The sequence below is a fragment of the Cryptomeria japonica genome, chromosome 10 (assembly GCF_030272615.1).
Source record: "Cryptomeria japonica chromosome 10, Sugi_1.0, whole genome shotgun sequence".
In the NCBI taxonomy this organism is placed as follows: domain Eukaryota; kingdom Viridiplantae; phylum Streptophyta; class Pinopsida; order Cupressales; family Cupressaceae; genus Cryptomeria; species Cryptomeria japonica.
Genome location: NC_081414.1, coordinates 909667896 through 909682146, shown reverse-complemented (window position 1 = coordinate 909682146; position 14251 = coordinate 909667896).

The following is a 14251-nucleotide window of genomic DNA, read 5'->3' as shown; positions in this document are numbered from 1 at the left end:
CAAGGGTTTATCATTGGATTAACTCTTAATCCAATGGGTAAGCCTAACTTAAGCTTAACTCTTACCCTCTAGATAACCATAAGGTCTTCTCAGGCATTTAATGCCTCCAACCCCTTCTCTCAACCCAACCCTATGTTGACACTTGTCACCATTTCATTGGTGCAAATTGCAAACACGGATTCCCAACTTTCACACTTAGCCCTTGATTAAACCTTTCAATCCTGACCATCCATTGCCCTATTTTTGCTATAAATAGAGCTCTCATTCCTCCATTTAAAAAAAAAATCAATCCAAGTTTGTAGTATCATACTTATGCTCAAATACATTCAAGCTTTCATTTCATATATGCTCATCATTTTAGCCTCTCTTTTAACTAGGAATCAGTCTAAATATGCATATTTAGAATACTTTCTTTATCATTTAGCTCAATCATAGACTAATATATCATGTTAGGATAGTATTTATACTAACCTTGTCATCTTATAATCTAGTTTATTGCATTTTAAGATCATGCATAGCTTAGGATGCATTTCATTCTAAAATCTATCAAAAGTATCCCTCGTTCTTGCATTTGCCATCCCTAAACCATTTTGCTCAGTGATTTGAGAGCAAAAACATTGGTTTGAGGGACCGTGTAAGATAGAGAACCATGGGACCAACCTTGGGAAGCTGAGTGATACTTCATTACTCCATAGCTTGCACCAAGAAGTCATGTGGGTGTTTGAGCAAGGCTCTATAGAGCTCCATTTTTCACATATTGAGTTCTATCGACCCGCTTTTCCCACATATAGCAGATTTCTTTTCTTTACCATGTAATGATCACCACAAATATCTTTACTATATATAATCCTCCATTTGTATGCTCCACAATGGATAATTGTGCCCCTTCAACCTTTCAATTTTCCTTCTTCAGTTGATATTTCTCCCAGTCAGACTCAAATATGTCTTATTCAAAACAACCAACTTTGGTTCCAATTGTTATATACATAAGAGAAGATAAAGAAAACAAAAACAAGAATCAAAGATTCAAAAAAAAGAAGAAAAAGATACGACACTAAATTTATAGTGCTTCACTAAAACTGGCTACATCCACTCTCAAGTAGGGCAATATATTATTCAGTTCTCAGATACATTAAATCCAACAATAATATGCCTTTTATAATCAATTATAATAACCTTATCTAGAATGTGAAAAGCGAAGAGTTATGTGACTATTGGGTTTCATATTCAACAGACAAAGACATAAATTTTGAAAGATAATGAACATTGATTAATATAGCTAGTTATAATTTATTAATTGGTAGTTGTACAAGTTTCAATTATATTCCTGTATTTATATATATGACAATGTATTATGCGAATGATATAGAGAATGAATGAAATAGATTAATTGTATGTTTATATATTCTCTATTGTGTAATGTGTATTTTTCATTTTTACTATTTTGTATATTCCTTCAATTGGTATTAGAGCACGAGTAATAAGTATTTCAAAAGTTTTAATCAAAGTCATTGATGTTGATCGCTACACAAAGAGAATTTTCTACAAAGAGGGGAGGAAATCACCACCGACAAAACATTGCTGCATAGAGAGAATCAACAGATTTCTATAAAGGAGGTTTCAAGCCATTGTTGGTCAAAGGTAAAAAGTTTGATGTGAAAATCAATTTAGAGGAGAACATCAAAATGCGACCCAACAAGATCACTATTTTGATTTGTAGGTTATGCTACATTAGTTGCCAAATTATAAGATAGTAGAGTCACTAGAAAAGAACATGCTCGTGGTTTAAAAGTTATTGATAGAAAAGGAGTTTTAAGTTTTTTTTGATCCAAGAGAATCTCCCACAATCGATCCAAATTGATGATTTCAAACAAAGATTATGTTCAAAGTTAATGGAAAGTATTTCATGCTATAGATCTCGTGAAGAGATTTCCAACACATTTTTAACAGGCTTAATTGAACACCGTATGCAAAAGTTATGGCCTTCAGAAGTTGAGGGAAAGACATGTGTGCATTGACACATGGCTCGAATAAAAAATGGCATGTGGCATTATGAGGATGACATGTGGCATGGTAAATAAGGTGACAAGTGGCATGGTTAAAGGTTGAAACATGGCACAATCAAAATTTGACACATGGCAACTAGTGAACCAATCAAATATGACCACATGGACCAATCAAAAGATTCCACTTGGACCATTAAAAAAGTAACACATGGAAAATCAAATTGCAAGACTTAAGTGAGATTTGAACTCAAAACCTATCCACAACAAATAAATGGCCCTACCATTAAGCTGTGTGATTTACACAGAAATGGATAAGAATCAAATAATATTTAAAACAAGATAAAGTATGATGCTACATTTAATGAAAAAGTGTATTTGGTGAGATTTGATCTGAAGACCTATTCGACCAAATTCCCATGCCTTAACTAATGAGCCATGCATTTCAATGTGATTATTAATGAGAGTAGATTTATTTAAATACAACCCAACATTGAAAATAAAGTCAAAAAAGGCTGCTCACATGGGTTTTGGAAAAAGCAATTTTTTTTTACCCACACAAAGACTTGAACCCACAACCTTCATGGGATAAGGCTTATCCTTATCCATTGTACCACATGTTATGAATGTGTTTGAAAAAAAAAAGATATGCATTTAAAATGCAATCTTTTAGATAAAACAAAATTTAATGCACTATGAGACTAGAACCTACAACTTTGCCTATATAAAAGCAAAGTGTTTCCATTACACCACAAGCCTTTTGATGACAAAGAAGCACCCAAAATTGGTATTTTGTAAGCAATTTTGGAGAGTGAAAGGTTTTCATAACCTTTTATATTTGTAGGAAGAATTTAAAGGAACTCTTAGTGAGTTCATATCTTCTTAGAGAATCCAAAAGATCAATTCTACAAGTTTTTAATTTGCTTTTGATGTTTAAAGGAAATTTGATGTATTTTCATCAATTTTAATGGATCAATTACAAACTTTAAGTGGACCCAGAGACGTAACCCAAAAGGGGTGAAATCCATTAACAACTTGCAACATATGGTCTATTTTTATTTCTAGTTCTTTTTAATTTTTTTCATTTAAATTACTTATTGAATGGTGTTAATTAAATAAAGTAGTTATGGAAAATTGAATCATGACATTTAAATTATTGAATTCAAATTAGTGTGAAACAAATAGTCTCTGCCACTAATTTTGGATCAAGTTGGTATCAGAGTAGTTGATTGAGAATTCACAAGCATCTGTGTTCAGTACTAACTGGGTTTGAGCTTAATTGTAGAGAAGGATCACTTGAAGAGTTTAATCTTGAGGTTGGTATGAGATGTACATTTCTGCAGCAAGTGATGGAACATGAAGGAGAAGAAAGTCTCCCTGAGTCTGTAAAGGGCATTTCAACAAGATTTTCTTGACAAGAAAGCAATGGTGGAAGAGTTATATAGAGAATGAAGAAAATATGGAGAAGGGTCTAGTAAAGTTAAAGATAAAGGAGTTGGTGGTGACCCTCCTCCAAGTCCCCCCCCCCCTTCTACATCTTCTTCTCCACCTTTATCTCCATGTCAAAAGGTACAACTAGAAAATTTTGATTCCAAATGACCTTTGTTAAAATTAGGTGTAAAATTTGATTTGCCAATGTATAATGGTGAACTTAATGTTGAAAAGATAGATAATTGGATTAAGCAGACTAAAGTCTGTTGTAGGGTTCAAAGAATTGAGGATAAAGGATGTAGAAGCCAACCAGCTACTCTTCAACTAAGAGGCACTACATTGATATAGTGGGAGAGTATGGTTCAAGAAGATCTTCACCTACAAGGTAAAATGCAATCTTCTTGGTTTGAATTTACATCTGCATTAAAGAAGAAATTTTATCTATTAGGATATATGCAACAAGCATAAATGGATCGGTAAAATCTAAGACAAGGTGAATGAAAAATGTGCAAGATTATATGTAGGAGTTTAGAAAGAGAGCATTAACATTGATAATTACTCTAAATACACAAGAAACTCTTTTGAAAAATATTGGTGGGTTGCATGGTTACTTAAGACATAATATTCTTATGGGTGAACTCACAATATTGGTTCCCACTTTTTGGCACATCCCGATTTTTGTTGAAATCATACATTTTTTAGAAAATATAATGATTTAAGCTTTAAGAGGTCCCATTTGAAGTAATTAATTGAAGAGAGTTAGATCAAAGACTCTTAGATCAATTTTTTTTGATAGAACCTCTCTACTTCTAAATCATAATTGCAATGGAGCCTCCTTTGCATCTATCAAATGCTGATAAAAAACCAATTTTAAATTAGCTTTTGGGGGGTCAAATGAATGCATTTAGAAGTTTAAAAAAAAATTATTTAGTCCTTATTATAATATTTCCAAATAGTATAATTTTCAATAAATTTAATTTCATTAATATATTTTTGTTTTATTTCTTATGAATGTTGGTTTTTCACCAAACATGAACTTCTTTGTTAAATGCATTGGAAAAAATAGTAAACTAATTAAAAAAAAATTGAAAAATATCTATGCCCTAGGTATTGATTTCTTCTTTCTAACAAATTTTTTTTTGAATTTTGATATATATAGAACAAGTTATGTGTTCAAACTTACACCTATATCAAAATTATAATTAGTCAACCTTCAAAACTAAATAAAATGAAAAACATTCAACATATCACTATCAAACCAACTGCATGCCCTGGGTATTGATGTTACAAACCAAAATACAAAAGAATTAAGTTTTTATTATTTATAGAAAAAAAGTTATGTGTTTCAGGATGCACATCACTCTTAAAAAAATTTGTTTGCTGTAAAAAACTACTTTTCAAGGGAGATGGAAAAATCAATAAAATTTTATTCAAAAAAATTTGGAAAAAATATATTTAGAATCTACAAACAAGATGTTACAAATCACTACTTTACATCATCTTCAAATTATTAACGGTTTAAAAGTTATAGGTGTCGGAAAGTGGAGGCTTTCTTCAAAATGTTCGTCTAAGTGTCAAAGTTGGTCAAAAAGTGGGAACCGGTATTGTGAGTTCACCCTTATGTTTAACCCAACTAATTTTGATGAAGTTTGTGTCCAAGCTACTCACAGTGAGTCAAGAGGAAATAATGTCCATGAGAACTTCTCAAAGGAGCCAACTACACTAGCCACAAGCAAGAACGAAGGAAAGGGTAAGGTCAAAATAATAACTACAATGAAGAAAGAAAATGAGAAGTACACATGTTCACATTGCAAAAAGGAAGGACATGATGAAGCCAAGTGTTGGAATTTTCATCCAAAACTCAGACCAAAAAGGTTTGAGAATAAGATGGGTGATAAGAAGACCACTGATATAGTCCAACAAGATCTTAGATCAGATTCAAGTGATGAAATCAAGATCGCAACCATGGGTTTACAAGGTATTTCTTCTGTTGTTAGTTCTAACTCTAGTACTCATTCTTCAAAATCTGAAACACTGCATGATGAAAGGAAACACAGTGAGCTATTTCATATAAGAGTCATCTCAAAACATACAAAAATTGATACACTCTTTTATAGTGATTCACAAGCTAACCTTAAATTTATGAAGAAGTTGTTAAGACATTGGGACTTGAGACTACTCCTCATCCAAAACCATATCCTTTAGGATGGGTATGTGAAATGCTAAGTTACAAGTATCTAAACAATGTAAACCTATATTTGCAATTACATCTAATTTCATTGATGAGGTAGAATTAGATGTCGTACCACTAGATATTTGTGGGATTGTTCTAGGAAGTCCATATTTCTATGATAGGAAAGCTATCTTCTATAGAGAGGAGAACACATATCATTTGAGAAAAGATGGGATTGGGTATATTGCAAGAGCCCATCGAATGAAGACCAATTTGTCTCTTGTTAGTATGGGACAAATGAAAAGACTTGTCATGCTAGCAAAAATTTTAAACTCATGATTGTAAAGGTTAAAAATAATAATAAATTCAATGCTTTCAAAGGATGCGATCCTAAAGATAAAGATGAATTAGTTAAGATTATTTCTAACTATTATGACTTGTTTTAGGAACCTAAAGGATTACCTCCCAAGAGAGAGATATAACATGATATTCAGTTGCAGCAAGATGTCTAAAGCAGTCACCGGTTAGGAGGGACCTCAAAGAGATCAATTTGGACCGGTCAACAAGAGTAAACACAACGGAAACACATGGACATGATGGAGGAAATGCAAAAAATATCGTATTATAACATGAAAATTTATTACAACTAGTCGGTAACAACCGAGTTATGGAAATCAGCTCACAGACCTACTCAAACATGCTCAAAATATAAAACAGGTCACAACCGGGACCTCAAATATTAAGATCTATCTTCTATGATTAGTCTAACTTATTGGTTACATTCTAATGCTCAATTACAATGATTTATATAATCCAAGGGGATCTGGTCAGCCCAAAGAGGGATCAAAACCCAAAGAACAAGACCTAACATGCAAAACCAACAAGGTCGGCCTCCGCCAAAGAAACTCCTCTGGAAAATCCAAAGGATGAAGAGTAGATCATGGGAAAAGGTCGGCCACATGCCAAGGAATATCGAAATCAATTCTCAAGGAAATGAAAGATATGAAAGGGATCCGATAGATCAACAATGCAAATAGGTCCAGACAATCGGTAACAGGAAAATGTCAATCAGTGACAAAAAACTATCTCGGAAACTGGTAGAGATAACTTATTGGAAAATGATCCAAATGCTCCATGGTTTGGGAATAAAGAACATGATAAAGTCTCCAAGACAAAATCCAACTCCATAGGTTCTGGTGAGATAAATCTAGGACATACAGAAAGAACTGCTGAAACTACAAACATAAAGCAAAAACAAAAAGGAAATATTTTTGGTTGACGTAGGATTGCTATGAACTAGGAATTCTCCTGCATCAGACATCCAGGGTTGTTGAAAAAGGAAGTCTCTCACTTTGCTGGGGTCAGAGGAAAACCAAGGTGGTCTACCTCTTCCTGAGAAATCCAAGATGAATCTTCAACTGGTATGTCCTTCCATTTCACAAGATACTCCTTATACTGACTGCTCCGGGTACTATGCCCAATCCTACTGTCCAAAATGTCTTCAATCTGTTTCGGTTCCTTCCAGGGCAACTATTTCTCCAAGTCTACAATACTGTCTTCACTGAATTCTGGTTCATGATACTCATGAAGATCTACAATGTTAAATACAGGTGAAATACTTAGACTATCTGGTAACTCCACTTCATATGCATTCCTAGAACTGAACTTTCTCAAAATCCTGCAAGGTTCAATCTTTCTCATCTGCTATTTGTTATAAGTTGCAACTGGGAATCTTTCTTTTCTCAGGTACACCATCACTTCATCACCAACTTCAAATTCCTTATGTCTCCTCTTCTCATCTTCCTTCTCCTTATACTTTCTATTCATGTTCTCCAAATGATGCTTTACTTGAATATGCAATTCCTTCATGTGATCTGCAAATTCTTCTGCTTCTGAACTTCTTCGATCTTAACTACTAATATCCCTTCATTCTGATATACTTCTTGGATGTGCTTCCAGTACTCCTGTTTACTAAATTATTGTAGGCAAACTCTGCTTGTGCAAGAATCAAATCGCAACTTCCAGTTTTATCTCCAACTAAACATCTCAACAAATTTCCCAAGCTCCGATTAACTACTTCTATCTATCCATCAGTCTATGGATGCAAAGTAGAACTAAACTTCAAATCTGTTTTCATGTTCTTCCAAAGTGTCTTTCAAAAATAGCCAGCAAAATTAGTGTCTCTATCTAAAACTATGCTCTTAGGAAATCCATGCAATCTCACTACTTCCTTGAAAAATAGGTCTACTACATGTAATGCATCTAATGTTTTCTTACAAGGTATGAAATGAGCCATCTTCAAGAATCTATCCACTACCACAAATATAGAATCATTCCTTCTCGGTGTTTTAGGAAATCCAAATATGAAATCCATGCTTATATCCTACCAAGGTCTTACCGGTACTGTCAAAGGTTTATACAATCCCACATTCTGACTACTACCCTTTGCAACTTGACAAACTCTACAACTTTGCACATATTTCCTAACATCCTTATGAATCTGGGGCCAAAAGTACTGCTCACTCACCAGAGCTACTATTTTGTCAATACCAAAATGTCTGACTAATCCTCCACTATGTTTCTCCTTTATCAGATTCTCCCTCATAGAACTCTTAGGTATGCATAATTGAACTCCTCTGAATAACATCCCATCCTAAATGAAGCAATACAACCACTTTCTTTTATCTACCATAACTGGTTCTCTACATGCTCTCCAATGTTCTGCAAAATCCGGGTCATCATCATACAAGGTCTTCAATTCCTCAAATCCTAATGTTGTCACTCTCATCTCTGTCAGCAAATTCCTTCACCTACTTAGTGTATCAACAACTTTGTTAGATTTCCTACTTCTATGCTTCAACATAAAGGTGTAACTCTGCAAAAATTCTACCCATCTCATATGTCTTTGATTCAACTTACTCTGACTGTTCAAATACTACAAATCTTGATGATCCGTATACAACACAAAATCCTTAGGCAACAAGTAATGTCTCCACTTCTTCAAGGTTTGAACTATGGCATAAAACTCTTGATCATGCACTGAAAATATCCTCTGGGCATCATTCAATTTCTCACTTAAATAAGCTATTGCTCTCCCTTCCTAAGTCAAGACTGCTCCTATTAATATTCCACTTGCATCACAATCCACTTGAAATACTTTATTGAACTCCAGTCAAGCTAACACAAGCTGCTCAATCACTTTCCGCTTCAAAAGTTCAAAATTTTTATTTTCTCTGGTGGTCCACTTGAATTCCTTCCGATCTCCCTTCATGGTCACAGTCATAGGGTTAGAAAATGGACTGAAATTTTTGATGAACTTTTGGTAGAAACTAGCCAATCCATGAAATGATCTTACCTCTCCAATTCTTTCTGGTGTAGGCCACTCAACAATTTCTTTTAATTTCTTAGGGTCCATCTTCAAACCATCCTTAGATATCACAAATCCTAAATAGACTAACTCATCTTTCATGAAATTACACTTCTTAAGATTTATTAGCAACTTTTCTTCTCTCATCCTCTAGAAAAATTGTCTCAAATGCAACAAATGCTCCTATTTTGTCTTATTGAAAATTAGAATGCCATCCCAATATACAATAACAAACTTACCCAATATTTTCTTCAATATCCTATTCATAAACCTCATGAAAGTACTTGGTGCATTAGTTAACCCAAAAGGCATCACCAACCATTCATACAGTCCTTCATTTATCTTGAATGTTGTCTTCCACTCATCTCCTTCTCTGATCTTGATCTGATGATATCCACTCTTCAAATCTATATTTGTAAAGTATTTGGCTCTGTTCAAATAGTCCATTATGTCATCCATCCTAGGAAAAAGAAATTGGTATTTCACTGTGATCTTGTTTATTTCTCTGGAATCGGTACACATTCTCCATTCTCCATTCTTCTTAGGTGCTAATACTATTGGTACTGCACAAGGGCTCAAACTTTCTTTGATCAAACCTTTCTTCAACAACTCTTGCACTTGTCTATTCAGTTCTTCATTCTCTATTGGTGTCATCTGGTGTGCATCTTTTTTAGGAAAAATTGCTCCGAAAACCAGGTCCATGCAATGACTGATACTTCTCATAGGTGGCAATCCATCAGGCACATTATCTAAAATGATGTCTTCATGTTCTATCAGCAAATATTTTATCTCTTCCAGTTGTTCCTCTTCATGCTCTAAATTCTTAGTCTTCCTAGGAACTAAGGCAAAACATACATTCTCATGTCTCAATCCATCCAACAATTTCCTTCCATCCACCAAACAGATTCTAGCATTCGTACAAACTTCATTCTTCGAAGGTTCCTGCAAGGGCAACAAGGTTTGCTTCATCCCATTGGCCACAATAATGTATGTATTCTTCCTCCCATCATGTGTTTCCTATCTATCAAACTACCAAGGTCTACCCAACAAAAGATGATAAATATCCATAGGCATAATATCACACAAGACTTCATCATGATAATTCACAATTTTCAATTTCACCAAACATTGCTCACTTACTAACAACTTATGTTCATCCTGAATCCATTCTATCTGATAAGGCTTAGGGTGTTTCAATCTTTCCAAATTTAACTTATTCACCATGTTTTCTAAGATAAGATTATCTAAACTACCACTATCAATAACAACTTTACAACACTTACCGAATACCTTACATCTAGTCTTGAACAAATTCTTCCTCTGCAAGGGATCTTCACCTCTCTCGGTATGACACAAAGCTCTACTCATCATCAACAGTTCTCCATCTTCTGGTTTATTAACTGATCTGGTGGGGTTTTCTTCCACCACTTCTTCTCTTGTGGTATTCTCTATCTTCTTACACTCGAAAGAACAATATCCTTCTCCCCCACACTTAAAGTAAGTTCCTCTAAATGTTCTCTTGTCTTGTCTTCTAAAATTTTCATTTTGGTAGCCATCCGGTTCTCTCCTTCGGTAGAAATTTCTATCATTTTTTTAGTATGAATTACCTTCTTTGTTCACTTCTTTGTCCTTGTTTTGATTAGTATAGTTTCCTCTACCTCCAATATATCCTCTTCCTCCTTGAAATCTTCCTCCGGAAAACCTTCCACCTCTACCTCTCTGCCTTTGCTTATGTATTTTGTTTATCTTTTCTTCTGCCTTTAGGGCATACTAGTAATCCTCTTCAACAATCTGTAATGTGATCAAACTGAGTTCATCTTGTATAGACACCCACAATCCATTCAAATATCTTGCAACTTATTCAACTTCATCATCAACATGTCTGGATCTGATATTCAACTTGTAAAATGCTTCGACCGTGTATTCCTTGACACTAGATTCTTTCTATCTCAAATTCTACAACTTCTAGAATAGACTCACTTGATAATCAACTGGCATAAATTTTGATTTCAACTTAGCAATCATCTGATCCCATGTCTTGATCTTCTCTTTACCTCTTCTCTGTCTATCAACCTGCAAATGTTCCCACCAAAGAGATGCATGACCTTTCAACTAGGTATAGGCATATTCACCTTCCTTTCTTCTCCAATGTTTTCAAAATCAAAATATTTCTTCATCTCTGAGATCCAATCCATCAATTCATCTGAATCCAACTTTCCATCATAATCGGTGGGGTAAAATGAGGTTTAGTATTCGCCCTACTCAAAACCCTCAAAAACCTTTCCTCATCCAGATCAACTGTCAATGGGTTTACTTGTTCTGTTGGGGCTTCTTCTCCTTCATCTTCATTTACATCTTCAATGTGTTGGCCTCTTCTCTGGGTTGTGTCCACAGCTTCCAACTAGGCTGCTATTCCTCACAACATTCCATCACAGCAGGGTTTGCATTCCCACACACTCCACCATTTCTAGTTCCTCTTTGCGCCATGTTTACACCAGTCCTTCGTAGGTGCAAGTCGGATCCACAGTTGGCCACCCTACAACAAAATTCTCAAGACAACACAATCTATGAAATGAAAAACTCACTTTGATACCACTTGAAGCAGTTATCGGTTAGTAGGTACCTCAAAGAGATCAATCTAGACCAGTCAGCAAGAGTAAACACAATGAAAACATGAGGACATGATGGAGGCAATGAAGAAACGATTTCATTATAACATGAAAACTGATTACAACCAACTAGTAACAACTGGGTTACAAAAACTAGCTCACATGCCTACTAAAACATGCTCAAAATACAAAATAGGTCACAACCGGGACCTCAAATTTTAAGATCTATCTTCTATGATCAGTCTAACTTCTTGGTTACATTCTAATGCTCAATTACAATGATTTATACGATCCAAGGGGATCTTGTTGGCCCAAAAAGGGATCAAAACCCAAAGAACAAGACCTAACGTGCAAAACCAACAAGGTCGACCTCTACCAAAGAAACTCCTTCGAAAAATTCAAACGATGAAGAGTAGATCATGGGAAAAGATCAGTCACATGGCAAGTAACATCGAAATCAATGCTTAGGAAAACACAAGATATGAAAGGGATCTGATAGATCACCAATGCAAATAGGTCCAGGCAATCGGTAATAGGAAAATGTCAACTGGTGATAGGAAAATGTCAACTGGTGACAGGAAACTGGTAGCGAAAAACTTGCTGGAAAACAATCCAAGTGCTCCACGGTTTGGGAATAAGGAAGATGATCAAGTCTCCAAGCCAAAATCCAACTCCATAGATTCTGGTGAGCCAAATCTGGGACATATAGAAATAAATGCTGAAATTGCAAACCGAAACCAAAAACAGAAAGGAAATATTTTTGCTTGATGCAAGATTGCTATGAACCGAGGATGCCCCTGGATCAATGTCCCTCTTCCTAACATTGGTATGCACAAGCTATCAGTTATTGAGAATGAATAAATAAAGAAGAAAGTGCAAGAGTTTCTTGAGAAAGGAGTCATTTGAACAAGTACATCTCCATGTGGATCGCCTGTTGTGTTGGTGCCAAAAAAAGATGGTATTTAGAGAATGTGTGGATTTTTGTGTATTAAACAAGATCACGGTGAAGAATCTTTATCCTCTTCCTCATATTGATGATTTGTTAGATCTGTAGACACCTAAAATTGTCCTATCTAATTAAATAAATATTTTAATTTATTTAATTATCTAAGCCTAATTCTTCTATTAATTAAATGAATCTTTATTTATTTAATTAATTCATTTATCCTCTTCTAGCCTCATTTCTCATTTAAATAAATACCTTTATTTATTTAAATTATCCTTTTCCTTAATTAAATAAATATTTTTATTTATTTAATTGATCCCACTTCTTCTATTAATTAAATAAATCTTTATTTATTTAATTAATTCATTAGCCTTTTCTACCCATGACACATGTCATTCATCTCTTAATTCCTACACTACCTACCCTCTCATTATTTTCTTATTTTCTCTACCTACCCTCTAATCCTAGCCAACCATTTATCTTTTACACCTCTTAATCTTATCCCTCCATTTCTTACAGTGTCTTCTATATAAGAGGATGCTTCTTTCATTATCAATCTCCTAATCATTCAATTAGCTAATCAACCCAACTAGGCTTTCAAATTTTCACATGCGATCAAGTCTACTTGCAACCACATTTCCATTCTTTGTTGAGCTCTTGTGCACACATAAAATCTGAGAGCAAATATATCAAGAAAGATCAATGGAGATAGGAAGAATGGAGATCCAAACCCTATTGGACATGTGATGGTATAATCTTTGTGATTTCATTTGATTTGCATTGTCTTAGGTAATCTTCATATGTTATGGTGGATCTTTGTTGTTGTTAGGCTAGGGTTTTGTGGTTGAATTCATTTAGTATTTTAATATTGTTGTTCCCCTATTGCAATCTATTTCACTAAGCTAGACTTAAGAAGTGGTTATCATCAAATTAGAATATTTGAAGGTGGTATTTGGAAAACTTCTTTTAAAAAAAAACAAGATTTGTTTAAATGGCTAGTTATGCCCTTTGGGCTTTGTAATGATCCTACTACATTCATGCGGGTTATGAATGATGTACTTAGGTCATTCATAGATGATATCCTGATTTTTCAGAAAAAATGGGAAGATCATGTAATGCATGTTAGGAAATTCTTGGATGTTTAAAAAAAGGAGAAACTGTGTCTAAAGATGTCCAAATGTGAATTTGGCAAAAAATATTTAGTTTATTTAGGCTATATTATAGGGGGTGGTGAATTAAAAATTGATCCCTCTAAAGTTGAAGCCATCATGAAATGGCTTGAGCCTAAGAATGTAACTAAAGTTAGGAGCATCCATTATTCTACAACATAGTTCTTTAGCTCATGAAAGTTATATTGAACAGTATGTTAGAGATGAAGATTTCAAGGATGTATATGAGATACTAATCCATGGTTATCAAGTAGAAGAATTAGATTATCATGTTTATGAAAAACTAATTTATCATCTTGGTAAATTATGTATTCCAAGGGATGAAAGAGTGCATTTAATTAGAGAAGCACATACATCCCTCATTTTTGGTCATTTTGGTGTAAGGAAAATAGTTTCTTAGTTGCAACGTTATTGTTATTGGCCTTAGATGAATGAAGCTATGTCTAGATATGTAAAGGGATGTGTCATGTGTGCTAATAGAAAACCTAGTAATAGGAAATTAGGTTTGTACATACCACTTCCAGTACCTTCTCATCCATGGGAAGGTGTATCT